Here is a 6,497-nt window from a genome sequence, read left to right on the forward strand (position 1 = left end):
TGCAAATGAAGTCTAGTGTTTATTATGCATATAGTTTTGAACCGTGGCACAACACAGTCATGCTTATTTGCCTAATTAAAGTTGATGCTAATTTTCTATTCCCATGTATTTAATGGAGTAATACTTTTATGGTCAGCATATATTTTACACCAACTTTTCAGATGATGCTCGCTCACTGCGCAGGCCACTGTGCTAGTGATATTAAATAGTAAGTCAAATGACAACTAACTTTCACTTTATATATTCTACTGAAAGCTGAAATGTTGTGCCATGGTCACTTGGCTAGTTATTAAATTGAAAATAGACGGAGTGCAAGCTTTGTAGACTAAATGATACTGTACATCATAGAGCAGGTATACAACAATTATTGTTTCTTTGTCAAGGACCCCAGGCAGGAGTTCATGGAGTAGCTAGGATTGTGGTGGAATGATGGAGCGGCGAGGAGCTAGCACTACGTTGGCGATCAACTCTTGGAAGTTGCGGTGAGACGAGCCGCCGGGCTTTGTGGCTTTGACTGCCTTTTCCCTCCACTCCTGCGTCTTCTTCTTCATCAGCAGCCCCTTGTCCCCCTCCATGAGCTCCATAATAAGGTCCGCAATGGCGTCACTCTGGACATTGTTGTCGATCTCCATGCCGACGCCCCATTCGTTGCACTGGTACCGGCAGTTGGTCTGTTGGTCTGCGAAGAACGGCCAGCTGATGACCGGCACGCCGCTGCACATGCTCTCCAGCGTTGAGTTCCAGCCGCTATGTGTAAGGAACGCGCCCACGGCCGGGTGGTTGAGCAGCTGCTGTTGCGGGCACCAGGAGGCCACGAGCCCACGCTCCGCCGTCTCGGCCGAGAACTCCGGGGGGAGCACCGCCGTGTCTCCCTTGACGAGGTCGGGACGGATGATCCAGAGGAAATCCGTAGACACCTGGTTTGTGGATCGTAGAAGCGGTATGCCTTGGTGCCGGAACTTCTCTCGTAACCGATGAATACCATCTTGGTGCTACGATCGGCAAGCTTTGAGAGGTGCGGCTCCGCCGTCTTCACATGTGCCACGCACCCGAACGTCCGTAGATGAGACACATTCGGCTTACGTACGTAAATTGCTTCATACAGAGTCTTGCCGATCACCGCCTTCGTTGGAGCCCGGTTGAGAAGATAGACCGCCGTCGAGACAGCTTCTCCCCAAAAAGTCCCCGGCAGGTTCTTGCTCTTGAGTAAACTCCTTGCCATGTCAACGACGGTTCGATTGCGCCTTTCAACGACCCCATTCTGCTGCGGCGTGTAAGGTGCCGTGAGGAACCTCTTTATGCCAATCTTCTCGCAGTAGTCGTTGAACTCATTCGACGTAAATTCTCCGCCGCGATCTGTCCATAGAGCGGGAACCTTCAACTTGTGTTCCATCTCCGTTGCAGCCTTCAGCTTCTTGAGCGCGAACTCCACCAGTTGCTCGTTGGTCATGACGGTGATGCTGCCAAAGTTGACGTACACGACGGAGCCGGGCTCCTTGTCGTCGAGCCATGGCAAGCACTCCTCCTGTTGCTTCCACAGGCTCATGCTGATGGTAGAGCTTGGCGCCAGCAGCGGGAGCGGCCCAATGGTGTAGACCTTGGGCATGCCAAGCGCCTCCATGGCCGCAACCGCCTCTCCCTCGAGCTCGCCGAAGGTGTTGACGATCATCGCTGAAGCGCCGACCGCGCGCTCTGTGATCCTGAGCGCGAAATGCAACATGAAGTCGTACGGGGCCGGGCTGCGTATGAAGGTGGGAAAGTCCCTGAACCTCATGTTCCTCAGGCCTGGCACGTCTTCCACCGGCGTGTCAAGGTACTCATCCGTCAGCTGTTTGACGTCTTTGATCGGTGCGAGGCCGCGGTCGAAGAGGAGGCGGTACTGGCAGTAACCCACGAAGCTGACGGCACTGGATGTCCATAACTGGACATAGGGGAGGCCGAGCTCCTTGGCCGCTTCCATGGAGAAATCCACGAGGGCGTCGGAGATAACGCAGGTCACGGGCGGGTGGCCTGTGGCGGGGTCGTTGAGCTCCGCGAGGAGGCGACGGAAGGGCACGAGGCAGGTCTCCTCGGTGGACTTGCACAGCGACGAAACGTCCTGTGTGACGTCGTCGTCGGACGGTGGCAAGCCGTCCGGGATGGTGGCGAAGCGGAACCCCGGGACACCGGCCACCGCCGCCGCACCCGGCCCGCGCACGGACTAGGCGGCCATGGTTGTACGAAGGTGACATGGAAGCCGCGGGCGTGGAGCATGATGGCCACGTCAAGCATTGGGATGACGTGCCCCTGCGCGGGTTTCTCGTCCGAAGCTGAATAAGAACCCATTTCCACGTGCTAGCTTTCCCAGACGAGCTAGACTGCAAGTGCTTCTGGTGTTCAAATGGATGTTGAGGACATGCATTGCCTTGCGTTGGCTGCATATATTTATCATAGTTTTAAATAGCCCGTTATAGCCCCGCTACAGCCTCGCTATATCCTTTTCAGCAAGGTGCCGCTAAATGGTATCATGTATAAATATGCCGCTATAGCTTCGTTATAGCTGATTTAGAGGCTCGCCGCTATTTGCCGTAGCCCGCTATTTAAAACTTGATATTTATAGGTGTAGTACGAACGTCTTATCGCAAATGGCCATAACAATAACATTGTGTGAACCGAAGACCTGCTTCTTTGAAAGTTTGACCTGGCATCGTGGTAGAAAGGACTTGGCCGGCTTGGCTGCATATGTTTTTGTTTTGTTTACTGTGGCATCTCCTTCCACGATGGAAACTTTCTGTGGAGCTCGACATAAACATGTCCGGCGGCGCGCGGGGTGACTATCTGACTCGGCCAAAGCTTAAAATAGTAGGTAGTACATGTGAGCAAACGCGTAGGGTATCCATATTACAGATGAAGAGTTGTTTTATGAAGTAAAATAAATACTCCCTCCGTTTCAAAATAAGTGTTGTAAATTTAATATTAAGTTAGTATAAATTTTATACTAAAACAGCGACACTTATTTTGGGACGAAGGAAGGAGTGTGGACGTTTGGAGCTCGGCCTCCATAGAGGCCGAAATTTTTGAATAATTCAAAATTCAAACTTTTCGGTTTCAAAAAAATCTGAAAAAAAATATGGAAGTAAAGAAGGATGTTATGCCTATGTGTGCAAAAATTTAGGATGAAATACCTTGAAATACGATCTGCACAAAAAAGACAAATTCATGACCTGAAATGATGAACAGTGTCATGTGTAAAAAAGCCTCAGATTTGTCTTTTTTGCACAGCCCTCATTTCGATGTATTTTTTTCTGAAAATTTACACACATGTATGTTACGCCTTCACTTATCCCTGTATATTTTTCAGATTTTTTTGAAATGTAAAAATATGAATTTTCATGAAATTTGAGTTTCAAATTTAAAGGGCTCCATGGAGCTCGGGAGCCAAAAGCAATTTCCGCGAAGGAAGTATATATATCCATGCATCTATACTTTTCATGTCATTGGTTTAATATATTTTCTAATTCCCACATCTATCTACTACACCTTCCATCCGAAATTAACTGTCGCTCAAATGGATGTATCCAACACTGTAATACATCTAAACACATCCTTTAGGAAAGCAAAGAAGTGGACAAACCCTGCATTTTTCATGATTGATTTGTGCCCATTTGGTGCATACAAAATTAAAGTAGCAAAGAAAGTTATAAATATATGTTTAGATTGCACATTAGATGAACACTGATGAAAAAAAGTAACACATTGACACTTCTTCTTTATAGAAATTGGCACATATCAAAAACACTACGGGACAACGATGAACTGATAAAAGTATGAGTGAGGAGCATAAGAGTAAAGAACAATTTCTCAATGGATGGGAATGTGCAACGACAAACTGGATGTTAACACTTGTGATCAGTCAAGGAATCTTGATCGAAGGGACAATGTACATATTGGTCAAGATGATAACCATACGGTTGATGGCCAATGCGGACAAGAAGTTGCACCGATATCGGAAGATAATGCAATACATAACCATGTTCACAATGGTACAAGTGGATCACGTGTTGAGGGTGGTGATGAATAAAATTGCAATGAAGAATATAATGGCCACAATAGCACCACACGGCAACTACATGATGATGCATTGTGGTTTAATGGATCGGTAAATTCTAGCAACACTAAAGCGAGCTTATTCCAAACATACGCGATGGAAATTACTTGCAAACAGCTAAACCATGTATTATTAGGCAATGGCAGTGGCTTTTGACAGAAGCAAGTGGTCGTGGAACAGAAGCTAAACCATGTATTATTAGGCAATGGCAAGCAGCTAAACCTCTTGTGGAAATTACTTGCAAGTCAGCTGAGAATTTGACGGAAATGAGGAAAAGGAAATATACATATGCAGTGCAATGCAACATTTAATGATAGGAGTAAAGACAGCGAAGCAACTAGAACAAATAACAAAGGAGTTAAGAGGTGATATATTGTGCTACAAACTTGATAGGACATCGCAAGTTCCCTTTTATAAGAGGAAGCGCTGAAAGAATAAAATCTTGTGATGGAAACAACATAGTTAACAACAATACTAACAAAGATGAAGATAACTATCGTCTTGAATCTCATCTCATTCAAACTTAGGTAGCTAGATCCGCATAGGTGGATTTGGGTAAAGATAGAGAAAGTAGTTGATCATTTGAAACTACAGAAAATAAAATTGACAAGGAGAAATAGGGATAGAGCTCTCTTTATTAATGATTCGTCAACTTTTGATACAATGGGGGCTCCCCTCTTTATATAAATTAATGGGATTGGGTTTAGGTGCCCACTTAACATTAAATTTGGCACGCATTGGTCCATTATGGGCTAGTGGGGTACTCCACCATTAGTGGGTTCATCACACGCGTTTCCCAACAAGTATCACCCCACCAGTCAGCGGAGCATGTAGTGGTCTTCGGTGCCTGCCGGACCGCAGGGCTCTCTCCCCGTTTGGGCCAATCGCCAAATTATGCAGAGGGTGCGGCCTTGGAGAGTAACCTTGTTAATACTCTTTGTCTCCTAGTTGTAGAATCATTCTTGATATTTTTTAATCCTACGCAATCCGCATAGATATAATGGACACTCTCCAACTACTCACTAGATAAATGGATGATCCCCATTCTTGTAGCTAGAAGACATAAAAATTGGAGTTGAGAGGCATGAGATGGACCGATATTTATCTGTCGGGAATGTGTGACATGAAGGTGCGTTTCTGGCCCACCACATTATTTTAGGGCATGGTTAATACTATCTAGCAGCTTCAGTTTTCTATTTTTCACCTTTATGCATAGTAAAACCATATATTTGCGACACCATATATTCGCTCTCACCAATTGCATGACTACCAACCAAAACCTGATTTTAACAATTGGAAAGTGAGACAAGGTGACGATGTACCACATTCAGCTGGCCGTTAACGCTTTGATACTAGAGCCGGTCCACAAGTAAATTGGCCATCCTATGAATTTCCTATCTTTTCTTGTTGATTACAAACTATGTGACGATTATTTTGCATTAAAGTCGCACAAGAGGTTGTTTCAGGATATCGATGATCAACCCTCACCACATTTCCTTAGATATTGCTCAAGTTTTACCATGTGGGCTTTCTTTGATGTTCTTGTATGGATGTATTTGTATTTTTTTTGTTCAAACGGATATTTATAGATATACCATAAAATATTTGTTTCAAATAACCGCTTTCTCACAAATAAAAATTCATATGGGAACTTTGAATGTACTTGTGGCTGCAACGTGTAACACCAACCAGTGAGACATACTAGTGCACAAAATTCTAGCAATGGCGTGGCACAATTGGCCTTGCTGGCGTGGCATGGGTGTCCAACGCCACCAATATGGTGCCAGTGCCAAAATTTACTGGTGATGTTGGAGCACACGTCTAGAATATTTTAAGTCCTTATGGCATGCCACATGTGCAACACCATCACTAAGTGTATGTTAACACCGACATGCCTTGTTGTCCCGACGCCAGCAATTTTATTTTTTGAATATAAAAATATGCAGACATGTAAACTTTCAACTAATTTAAGTTGTTTTACTGCATCAACTAGTTCAAATTAACTAGTCAACTACACATAAGTAAGTAGTTCATCAAGAACTAAACTAGCTAGTTCAATCAATTCCACAATTCAATGACCAAACTACATCATCTATAGCTAGCATGCTAGGTGGTCAATCATATTTATTGATCAAGGATTGACTTTAACTATTGAATCATGTGTCTATTGTGCTCTCCTTATTTTCTAAAATGAGCTTTCCCCATCTTGAGCTCATTCCTCTCGGCCCTGAGGAACTTTCTCTCATTCTTCAGCTTATCCCTCTGCTTGATCAGCTCATCCCTCTGGTCCCTCAGCGTAAGAGTTTTCCTAAAGGGATCTGCCCTCTCGCCAAGCAATTGATGCCACCCCGCGTTCAGGCATTCACCTCCTTTAGATTATTCATGGTATTTTTATGAGACTAATGAGCAA

The 6,497-nt window shown here is 44.9% G+C and overlaps 1 pseudogene; it reads right to left on the reverse strand.

The window, feature by feature from the left end:
- Positions 1–410: 410 nt before the first annotated feature.
- Positions 411–2,386, reverse strand: LOC123408062 (annotated as a pseudogene).
- Positions 2,387–6,497: the final 4,111 nt, after the last annotated feature.

The sequence above is a fragment of the Hordeum vulgare genome, chromosome 7H (genome assembly GCF_904849725.1).
Source record: "Hordeum vulgare subsp. vulgare chromosome 7H, MorexV3_pseudomolecules_assembly, whole genome shotgun sequence".
In the NCBI taxonomy this organism is placed as follows: domain Eukaryota; kingdom Viridiplantae; phylum Streptophyta; class Magnoliopsida; order Poales; family Poaceae; genus Hordeum; species Hordeum vulgare.